We start from the raw sequence: 12,225 nt of genomic DNA on the forward strand, positions 1-12,225 counted from the left end.
GCCTAAATATAAATGTTTTAAGCAGATGGTGGAAAGGATACCGTGAAGGTGCCTGCCTGATGTCCATAATCAGGAGTTACTTCCAATCCATCTCTTAGCATTTAGTCACTAATACAGCAATACCTCAGTTAACAAAGTATATGCGTTCCTGGGCATTACTTCTTTAACAAAAACTTTGGTCCCAGAGGTAGGAATAATGGAAAGAACGGGGATAGGTTCCTACATCACAAAAAAGAACAGTTCAACATATTTCAGTAAACTTTTTATTCAAAACTAACAATACTCATGTCTGAAATGAAACAACTAGGTCAGGTAAGCCTTGCATACAGACCACTTGAAGGCTTCTTCCAAAATGCATCCAGGAATCCCTGCCTTGCCTTTTTTCTTTTATCATGTAGAATCTTGCCACAGCATCTGAAGCTTTGGGCACAGTTCTCTCCATACACTCAGGCAGGCAGGCAAGGGGCAGCCACAGCCGCCCCCCCCGTGCTTGGTCACGGTCTCTCTCTGTGCCATCCTCCCCTACACTTGAGCAGACCCCTCTGTAGTAAACAGTGCTTCTAGGGCACCTGAAGCACTGTTTACTGTGGAGGCACCTGCACCACCTGGCAAGGAGCACTATTCCAGCCACATGTGAGAGAGCTGCCTGCAGTAGCCACAATCCAGTAGACAAAACAGCCACATTCTGACTATGTCAGAGTGTGCGTCCCCCCCACATCCCCCAGACCCCCAAAAGGAAGTCTTTGTTTGTTAAAAGAAGCTTCTTTCCTGAATAATTTATTCCTGTACTATCACTGTAAAAATATAAAAAACAATTTATATGTTACTTTACACACCGATCACAATCTATAAGATCTATATCAGGGTGGCTAACCTCCAGCTCTCCAGATGTTACTGGACTCCAGTCCCAATCAGCCCAAGCCAGCCTGGCCAATGGTCATGGAGGATGAGAGCTGTACTCCAATAACATCTGGAGAGTCAAAGTTTAGACAACTTGATCTATTAAAAATGCAATTAAAGACTTTCCTAAAACTTTGTGCCAATACTGAAAATTTCATTTCAGTCTTAAGAGCTATTAAGAGGGCCTTTAACGCCCATCCAACTACAATTTTGGGATGGTCTCTGAAAATTGTTCCAGTTATTTGACAAGTTAATAACAGAGGCCCCAAGGCACAAGCACCCTATTGAGAATGGTCCCTCATGGTCAGGAAGGGTATCATGCAAATATATCCAGAGGCTTATAATGAAACAGTTCCACATACATCCATTCAATAAAATAATTTCCCAAGAAATAATGGATAGGGTGAAATTCAGAATATGAACAGGACACACTGCACTACACTGACAGTTCGTATGTTCTCTTTCACCTTGTAGTGCCTTGATTTCAAAGCCACAGTGTGCCATCTAGTGCCATGCAGAAAAACTCTGAACTGCTTCTTTCACAATGTTTTGCTTTCCCAAATGGAGGCAAATTAGAAACAGTGAAATTGCCTCTATCCACAGCTGCACACACTTTAGATGTGCTTTGCAAGTTCCCTAGTATATTTATTGAACTTATCTCTCCCTACGTTCAATCTCTCTCCCACAACAGGATGGCACTGTAATAATTTGGCACCACTCTAAACACTAGACATCTTTGTTGCCTAAAGAAAGAAAATTACATAGAAGCATTTGGCTAAGAAAGCAAAATAAGAACAAGTAGCAGCTCAGTGCAGAGCTACCACTGGCTCCCAACAAACCACGGTCTTGTCAACATGTGCACCCTCTCCTTAGTTATCTCCTTTCCAGTGTTAACTGTAGTTTCATGTTATGTGTGTAGTCGGATACAACCATGGTTAACAGAAGTTAAATTCACTTATAATCATGTTTTGCAAACCTACTTCAAACCATGGTTTCAATCTTTCGTTTGCAAGAAACCCATGGTTTGTATTATTGCATATGAAACCACAGTCAAATACCAGCAAGGAAATACAAGGGAAAAAACTGCATACATTCACAGGTCTATCTCCCTACTTGCAAACTATGGTTTGCATGAACCAACATTATATCCCAACTGGGTGAAATGATTCTTCAAAAGAAACAAACTCCTTTTAAAAAGCTCACTCAAAATGGGAGCAGGAAAAGAATTCACATGTTAGTCAAACCAAGCTTGAGCACTGCTGTAGGATTTGCTATACTGAAACTATATGCAATATATATGCCACTCTTAAAAAACAAGATATAGAGAGGGAAAACCTACATGTTTCTAAAACAATACAGAGTTGTGCAGTATTAAACATTATCATTTCTGATCCACTTAAAAATAAGGCCCTGTATAATTCATAACAAAATTGACAATGATGAAACTGTGCTCCCAGGCTTGCCATCTTAGCAAACAGATACTGGAAGAAAGAAGGGTGTAAAGAAAGACAACTGAAGAAGGTTGGATCGAGCTGGAAATTCTCAAATGAGAACCGTCAGCACAACATTTGTGAGAGGAAGGAGAATGTTGGGGGGGAAGGGTAGAATTAGGGAGAGATTGAGGGGGACAGGATATTTTTTTTAAAAAATGAGAACTTATGGTTATGGCTTCGTTTTTTACACTTTTTGCTACAGCTACAACCAGTGGTGTAACACAGTGCCTGTCAGTGGATGCTAACTACAACCCCCACTGCCTCAGACATTCGGGGGGGGGAAGGACAGCTGTCACACACACACAAAAACAGCAGCTGCCAATAGAAGTGGCTATCTCCCCACCCTACCCATTCCCAAATGCCCTAGATTACACAACATATAGAGCATTCTGGGAAAGGGAGGGGGAGAATGGTGGTTGTAACCTGGCAGTTGCCATGAATTGTGCTGCAGCCCAGTAGTTAGTGCAAATTCAGAAGTCTAGGGTCCCTTCATAATAGTACTTCACTATTAGTGATGCCATATCCCCTCACAGTCACACCTTCTTTTCCACTTTCCCTTGCGGTCCTCCACTACAGCAAACGTCCCTAGGAGCCTATCAGCATGAAAGGGGAGGGTTAGCTACTGAGAAGAGTCTTCTCAGTGGCTAACTCATCTCCTTTCACTCTGATTGGCTCCAATCAGTGTGAAAGGACAACTGGCTAACAAGCTCCACTTTCATGCTGACTGGCTCATATATAGGGACTTGGCTGCGCCACTAACCCCAAAAGTAAAGGTAAGGGGTCTACAACCCCAGACAACTACACCCGGTGTTGCTGTCACCACTGCTACCAGAATCAGTAGCCAAGGGAACAAAGAATGTACCATTGGTCTCACCTGAAAGGTGATTTTCATAGGAGTGGGCCATCACTGTGGGAAATAGTTCCACCTATCGTGCGAAGGCAAGAATGTTTTTGAAGTCAAGACTAGGGACGTCATGCCCCTCCCACTCTCCAGTTCATTCGTAGCGAGTCTAAAAAGAGATATCTAAAAATACAAGAACAAGGCCAACAGGCCCGCCAGGAAAATAACATAATAGTCACATGCATAACAACATGACTCTAACATAACTACATAACATAACAGAACTAAAAGTCTTGACTTCACTCTTACATTTAAATATAATAGCGTAACAATAACATGTAACCCATTGATAAAATGTCTAGTCATCCTCCAACTGGGAGGGTCGTGATGGCCCACTCCTATGAAAATCACCTTTCAGGTGAGACCAATGGTACATTTTCCATAGGAGGTGGGCCATCACTGTGGGATGTACCAAAGCAACCCATATAGGGAGGGACCACCCACATGTTAATCCTCATTAAGAACCTGTTGCAACACTCGTCTGCCAAAAGATGCATCAGCAGAGGCATAACGATCAATTTTATAATGCCTTATAAACGAGTGTGGGGTAGACCAGACTGCAGCCCTACAAATATCGGCAACAGGAGCATTAGTGGCAAAAGCAGCCGAGGTGGCAGCTGACCTGGTAGAATGAGCCGTTATACTAGCTGGAACTGACAGCTTCAGGGACTCATATGCTAAAGTAATGCATGCCCTTAACCAACGGGATAAGGTAGAATTGGATACTTTATGCCCCACAGACCTTGGATGAAAGGATACAAACAGAGACTCCGTTCGTCGAATCTCTTGGGTTCTAGACAGGTAGGTCTTGAGAGCCCTCCGGACATCTAACGAATGCCAAGCCTTTTCAAGAGGATGGGTAGGATCCGGGCAAAAGGAAGGCAACACAATGTCCTGGTTGCAATGAAAAACTGAATCGACCTTGGGACGAAAGGAAGGGTCAGTCTTCAGCACAACAGAGTCCTTATGGAAGACGCAGAGGTGTCTAGCAGAAGACAATGCGCCCAACTCCGAAACGCGTCTGGCAGATGTGATTGCGATCAGAAACAGGACCTTGAAGGACAGTATACGTAGGGGCACAGTCCTGATGGGTTCAAATGGAGGGCGTTGCAAAGCCTGCAGAACTTTCGGCAAACTCCATGAGGGGAACCGATGGACGACAGCCGGAGAGCGCAGGGCGACTCCCCTCAAAAAACGTTTGATGAACGGATGTGAGGAAATATGATCTCCAGGAGAGGACACTGAGAGAATGGATGACAGAGTAGACGCATGTTGACGTAGAGTGTTGGGTCGAAGTCCCATCATAAAGCCACTATGGAGAAATTGGAGCACCTGGTGCACATTGGCCTGGGATGGATCGTGGTGGTGGGACTGACACCACTTGGAGAAAGCCACCCAGGTATGTTGATAAATGCGAGTGGTAGATGGTCTTCTCGAGGCCAAAATAATATCAATCACAGCGTCAGACAGTCCAGCTGACCTCAAGTGTCTCCGTTCAAACGCCACGCTGTTAGATTGAGCCAAGTAGGGTCCTGGTGCAGTACTGGACCCTGGGATAGGAGGTCTGGCGTTACTGGAAGTGTCCAAGGATCCATCATTGACATTGCCAGAAGATCTGAGAACCACGGTCGGCGTGGCCAAAATGGTGCTATCAGAACCAGCTGTGCCCTTTCGGTTCGCGCCTTCCTCAAGGTTTTGGCTAACAATGGTATGGGAGGAAAGGCGTACAATAGACCGTCTGGCCACGGTGTTGTCAGAGCATCCACTGCTTCTGCTGTTGAGTCCAGGTATCGGGCAAAGTACCTTGGAAGCTGGCAATTGTGACTGGAAGCAAACAGGTCCACTGAGAGGGCGCCGAACCGACACTGGAGACGATGGAAAATGGCTGGATGAAGTTTCCATTCTCCCGGGAAGACCTGTTGTCTGCTGAGCCAATCTGCTGTCACATTCCAAATCCCTCTGAGGTGCTCTGCTTTCAGGGATTGTAGATGTTGTTCTGCCCAGACAAAGATGAGGGAGGCTAAGTCCTGCAGAGGACGAGACCTGGTGCCCCCCTGTCTGTTCAAATGTGATTTTACACACGTGTTGTCTGTTCGAATGAGCACATGATGCAAAGGGAACAGAGACTGAAAATGACATAGAGCCAAGTGGACAGCCTTTAGTTCCAGCCAGTTGATGCTTCGAGATTGCTCTGTGTTGGGCCAAACCCCCTGAACGTACTGGGAGTTGCAGTGGGCTCCCCAACCTATGAGGCTGGCGTCTGTGGTCACGACGGTTCTGCGGGGTTCTCTGAACGACATGCCCTTGGAGAGGTGTTGAACCTTGGTCCACCAGCGGAAGGAGAGGCGCAGAGCGGGGCTCAAACGAACTTTGCGATGGTTGGAGCTGGCAATGTCTTTTTGAAAAGGCAACAGAGTCCACTGAAGGGGCCGATTGTGGGCTCGAGCCCAGGGCACAATGTGGATTGTGGAGATAAACATCCCGAGCGCTCTGGCGAGAAGCATGACGTCTGCGGATGTTTGTTGCATCAGGGACCTTGCGATGCTTGTGATGGCAGTGATGCAATCTGGAGCCAGGAAGACCATTGCCTGCAGGGCGTCCAACATTGCCCCAAGGTGTAGTAGGCGCTGGGTTGGTTGGAGATGGCTTTTGTCGAAGTTGACAAGCCAGCCGTAGGTCTGCAAAACATTGAGGGTGATCATTAATGATGATGAGCCAGCTCTTCAGACTTGGACCGTATTAGCAGATCATCCAAATATGGGTAGATATGAACCCCTTGGGTCCGAAGGTAAGCCACTAGGATGAGTAGCGCCTTGGTAAATACTCTTGGAGCAGAGGAGAGGCCAAATGGCATCGCTCTATATTGAAAGTGTTGGTGGCCAAAGGCAAACCGAAGAAACTTTCTGTGGGCTATGCAAATGGGCACATGGAGATACGCTTCCTTAAGGTCGATAGAAGCCAGGAAGTCTCCTTCATGCAGACTCTCGGTAATGGAATGGAGAGATTCCATTTTGAACCTGCGGTATGTTACAAAACGGTTGACAAACTTGAGGTCCAATACCGCCCTCCAAGATAAATCTCGTTTTGGCACAGCAAATAGGAGGGAGTACACCCCTTCCGACCTCTCATTTGTGGGAACTGGCTCTATTGCCGCTATGTCCAAGAGGTGATGTCTGCATGATGTTGTGCCTGGCTGGTGCCCTTGGGCAAGGAGACGGATGGAATCTGTCTGATGGGGTTGCCCAGAACTCTATGGTATAGCCGTAAGTGAAAAGGTCCCTGATCCAGGAGACCGTAGTAAGGCGCAGCCATCGATCTCCAAAATTAAGTAATCTGCCACCTATGGGGAGGGCGTTAATACTACTTGTGTATGCGAGGGCCTCCCCTATATGAGGACGATGAGTTGCCCCTGCGCCCTTGGTACTGACCTCTGCCCTGGAAGCGTCGGTTCCAGGAGCCCCTGAATGCGTTGGGGTCATAGGGTCTGAAGTCGCGGCCTCGTCCTCCTGGCCACGTTCCTCGAAAGGACTGGTTAGAACGAAAGGAGGGAAATCGCCTGAAGGGCCTGTGGTCGATGTTCTTGACTGTGGCCAGAACCGGTTTTTGGGCATCTTTTGGATCAACCAGAACTGCCTTTAGAGCTTCCTCGCCGAAGAGTAGAGATCCAGAGTAAGGAGCCTTGGCCAGGTTCAGTCTGGCCGCTGAATCAGCTTGCCAGTGGCGAAGCCAGAGGGTGCGACGAGCGACTATTTGAGTCGTCATGGCTCGTGCCCCTAATTGAGTGGCATCCAAAGTGGCATCGGCCACAAAAGCTGCTGTCTTACGTAATTTCGATAGTGCTCTTCTGAAGGCGACAGGATCAGGGTTAGCATCCTCTAGAAGGTCATCCATCCACATCATAGAGGCTCTGGAGAATATGGAGGCTGAAGCGGAGGCACGCATGGCTAAGGCAGTGGCCTCGTGATTCTTGCGGAGGGCGAAGTCAATTCGTCGCTCAGTAGTATCTTTTAGGTGGGATTCCCCTTCCCTGGGCAAAAGAGATCTTGAAACGAGGCGAGCGATTGGTTCATCTATGCCAGGGACATCTAACTTGGTGGCAAAGTCTGGGGCTAGGGCGTACAATCTGTCAGCCAGGTTCTTGAAGCGTCGGGCTTTGAGTGGATGAGCCCATTCTTCGGAGGCTAATTTGGCAATTGGGTCCGGCACCGGGATGTAGTGTTCAGTAGGTGCAGGGGATTTGGCTCCTTTGATAGCTGGGGCGGACGAAGTTGAAGGCGCAGTCTGGAGACCAAGGGTATGAAGTACCCTACGTGCTAGCGGTTGATAATCTGAGGTATTGAACAAGCGACACGATGTATCCTCCTCATGATCTGAATAGTCGCTCCAGTCGTCTCCTTCAACATGGTCAGTGAAAGTTGACTCCTCCGCATACGAGGCTTCGTCCGTACATCTGCCTCTGGCTACATCAAAGGGATCTGGTGAGCAGGAAGGATGAGCTTCATGGCACGCACGTTGGTCCATGTTGAGTGGGGGTATGGCAGGAACTTGTGGTAGTGACTGCATTCGTGTGAAAAAAGCCAGCATGGCTTGGAGTTGGGAGAGGAAATCAGGAGACAGCTGCAGACCAGATGTGGGAGATGTATGTGCCTGGTGAACTGTTGGAACAGATGTCTGAGGCGGTAAGCCAGAGGTAGGTTCGTTAGGCGAACAGTGAGCGGGAAAGCCAACAAACTCTTCCTCGTCAGAGGCAGTAGTAGGAGAATGGAAAATGTCACTTATGTGTGTCTGTGCTGTGGCGGTGGTTGGCACAGAGACATAACGAGGTCGCTTTGGTTTACTATGGCTGGAAAGATGTTTTGTCTTAGCCAGTGCTTTGGCATGTCTGGTCTTAGACGTGTTAGGATATTGTGGCTTGGCTGATTGTGGCATGTCTGGCTGATCTGGCACCATGTGTGTTGATGGTGACATACCTGGCTGTTCTGCCATCTTATATAAACCTGGGTGCAGTACACTGCCACGGAGGGGGCAGGATGTAAAGACCCGAACTGGCACAGTGTACTACCACGGAGGGGGCAGGATACACTGGCAGATGGCGAAATGCACTGCCACAGAGGGGGCAGAATGCACTGAGGTATCAGCGTTAATATAATATAGGCTGTTTTAGAGTTGGCACACTCAGATTAGTGCTGTAGGCTGGGTTTTTGGCTTGTTCACGGCCCCAGAGGGGGCAGGATATACAATGTAAATCAGATTTAATACAAGTCAGCCACTGATATTAAAGTTCCAGCCTTGATAATGTAATCCAGCCACTAGGATTAAAGCTCCAGCCTTGATAATGTAATCCAGCCACTAGGATTAAAGCTCCAGCCTTGATAATATAATCCAGCCCACTAGGATTGGAGCTCCAGCCTTGATAATATAATTCAGCCACTAGGATTACAGCCACAGTAAAAATGTGTGTAAATCAGCCTTGTGTAAGTTTGTCAGCAGCACATCTACACAAACATACAGATAGATAGCCTGCAGGGGAGGTATCCGATGCTTAATAAATGGTAACAAAAAAGGCGGGAATTTTGAATTTCAAAAAATGGCGCCCGGAAAAAAGGGCGGGAAAAAACGATCAAAAAAGGGCTGAGGGAGAAGGAGCAATGGCGGCCGTCGGAAGCGAACTGGGAGAAGGGCTGCCCAGCACGGTCTCGCCGAAAACCGCAGTAGCGGCTCTAGAAAAACCCCGGAAGAAGCAGGTAGGGGAAAAACGGCAGCCACCGCAGAGAGAGCCACCGTCTGTAAAGCCCTTCGCAGTGGGATTTAAGCCACGTAGCGAGGGCGATCTGAGGCAAAGGAGTAACGGCGGGAGCCGCAGCTGCAAGCTCCCGCTGAGATCGGATCAGCCGCAGCCGCGGCAACGATCGGGGGGGGAGGGAGATCAAAAGCGATCAAAAAAGAGAACCGCAGCCGCGGTCACTGAGGGAGCCCCCTGGCTACGGATACGACAGGGGGGGGAGGGGGCTTGAAACTGCCAAAACAAAGAGAGCCGCAGCCGCGGTCTCAGAGGGAGCCCCCAGTCAAGGAAATAAAAGAAATTAAATAGCTCTGAGGAAAGGGGGAAGAGAGCCGCAGCCGCGGTCTCTGAGGGGATCCTCAGTAGGCTAGACACAAAAACGGAAAAAAGGCTTTAAAGAGAAATAGACAAACAAATACAAGACTTAGCTAAATGCTACGTGAAATTCCAATCTTGTTCGTACGAAGGCAAGAATGAACTGGAGAGTGGGAGGGGCATGACGTCCCTAGTCTTGACTTCAAAAACATTCTTGCCTTCGCACGATAGGTGGAACTATTTCCCACAGTGATGGCCCACCTCCTATGGAAAAATAAAAGACTCACAATGGCTACCTGTCCCACCTGTAAGCCCTCCATATCTTCCAAAAAAGATTGCTCACCACCTATATATCAGCAATTACCCCCAACTTCGCTACAAGCAAATAGGACAGTGAATGTAGGAGAGAACAATTTTCCGGGTTTTTGAAAACCCAAAGTTAAAATCTCAGTGAATTAGAAAAGGTCTGGGAGAATAGGTACTTCCTTTAGGCCAGATTTCCCCAGCATTGTGTCCTACAGGTGTTGCTGGACTCCAACTCCCATCATCCTTGACCACTGGCCATGATGGCTGGTGCTGATGGAAGTTAGGAGTCCAATAACATCTGGAGGGCACAGGTTTGGGGAAGGTTGCTTTCGACACTTCTCAAGGAGCGTGAGGGACTGCAGCATTTGAGTATCTGGGGCAATGAGTTCCAAAGATAAGGGAAGGTCAAAGAAAATGGACAGAGGCACCAGAAAAACATATGATCACACAAAATGGCTCATCCACTCTATATACAAACAGACCTGACAGACCCAAACCAGCTGAACACATGAACCAGGCACTTGTGAACATAGCTGGCAGTAATTCTTACGATCAGCACAGGAATTGTAGCCAGTTGCATCTGCCATTTGCCTGACAGTTTAACTTTGCCCAAGTGAGACCCAGAGACAGTTAGGATTGCTCACATACTGAAGAAAAACATCATGTGTGAACTAGCTGCAATTTCCATTTTATCCACAGACAGGGGATGGGCTTCTTCAGAAGGCTGCTGAATTGAACGGGTAAGGACTTCACAGCTAAACGTCTTGACCTCCCAATCATTTTGTTGATAAAACACAGATCTATGGGAGACTGGCCTTTTAAATAGAAATAAATTCTTCACAATGCTTTCAAAATGGCTTCCAAATATAAACACTGTGGTTCCTGTTGTTTGTAAAACTCTGGCAAATGGCCACATTAGATTTGAAAAGATACATTAAAATACTTGTTGTGAAGCGTTCTTTATTAGGGCAAATTCTTAAGAAGAGGTTAATTCTCTTTTTATACATGGCAATTTTCAAAATATCTAAGGCAATGTGTGTGTATGTGCCGCAACAAAAACGTTTTCATCACTAGAGTCCCCTCTACCATGGCTAGAGCACTTCCAAACACAAAGTCTCATGAAGAAAAAATTTATTATGATTACAAGCTACTAGGCCACTAACTGCATTTGAATCCTTGCTTCAAAAGGTTAACTCAGAGAATATGGGACTGCTTTTACAGACAGGCCAGCTATTACAGTACTCCAGGAGGAAAAATAAGGAACAATTTATATGACCCAATGGGAAAGATGTTAGTTAGGAATAGAAGTTTTAGAAGAGGATTCAATTGTAATACAACCTGACACCTCAACCAGCTTGTTTTGTGGCCAGGAAAGGGATTTTAAAAAAAAGATATTTGACCCTATTTATAAACAGGAACCGTTCTTTGTTGGAGGGAATAACTACAGTATTTATTTATTAAGATAACTTATATACTGCCTTTCCACAACAAAATAGTATGCAAAGTGGCTAGCAACATAAAAAAAAACTAATAGCACAATCAGAAATAATTTAAAACTAGAAAAGGCTAGTAGAACAAGTATACATTGCCCAGCCCTAGAACAAGGGACATAAACACACCTTTGGTGGGCATGAATTAAGATAAAGACATTTTAGGAATTGATGCAAACTAACATGAAAGTTACAAAAATTCTTGGAGTATATTAATAATGAGGCTTTAAAATGCTTCTAAAACAAATTATGAACTAATTTCTTAAACAACTGCCTGACTAGTAACCGTGCAAAAATTGAAATCCATCAGAACACTTACAGAAGTGGACTGGGTTAGAAAAAAAGAAAAGGGATTAAAAATGATCAGTTAACACAGCAAACAATAATTTCAGCAACAGAGACAGAAATCCAACAGTTTTATTGAAGACTGATGGCCAGTAGCCATGTATCTGGAAACAAATACTGTGAACTGGGACAAACCAAATAAGCACAATGTTATAGCCCTCTTCAGGATTTATTACCTTAAGATGCAACACGGGTACAGTGTGGCTGTGGGGACAGCCCCCACCACTCAGGGCCACATAATTCCTCACAGTTCTTTGTACAATTAAAGTGAACTTCTGCATTGGGGAATCTTGCACATCAGTGGAGGCTTCCGACACAATTGAGAACCCACTTTGGCCATGCAGAGGACTAAAAGGAATCACATGACTCAGGGAGAGGGGGAGAGACAGAGAGGCTAAATGGTTGTTCCCACAGCTGTGCTATGCCAGTGCTACCTCTTAGGCCAAGAATGCAGAAACACAGAAACATGTCTTATACTGAGTTAGACCACTGGCCCATCTAGATCACCTTTGTCTACACTGACTCACTGTCAGTGTATTGGGAGTGAGGGAGTGAGTTCTGTTTACTGTTTTTTATATTACTTGTTATAAAAGCTCAGGAAAACTAAAACGCAAAACTGAAGAGCTTAGTTATTTGAGACAGCAATTCATATCAAATACTGACTCACGCAAGATTAAAACTATTAGAAGATTA

The 12,225-nt window shown here is 46.1% G+C and overlaps 1 protein-coding gene across 2 annotated transcripts in view; it reads right to left on the reverse strand.

Annotated features, from left to right (window-relative positions):
* Positions 1-12,225, reverse strand: part of SCAPER (S-phase cyclin A associated protein in the ER) — a 306,133-nt gene that overhangs the window by 286,984 nt on the left and 6,924 nt on the right. The gene's annotated exons all lie outside the window — the stretch shown is intronic.

Source organism: Rhineura floridana, chromosome 14 (genome assembly GCF_030035675.1).
Source record: "Rhineura floridana isolate rRhiFlo1 chromosome 14, rRhiFlo1.hap2, whole genome shotgun sequence".
NCBI classification, from domain to species: domain Eukaryota; kingdom Metazoa; phylum Chordata; class Lepidosauria; order Squamata; family Rhineuridae; genus Rhineura; species Rhineura floridana.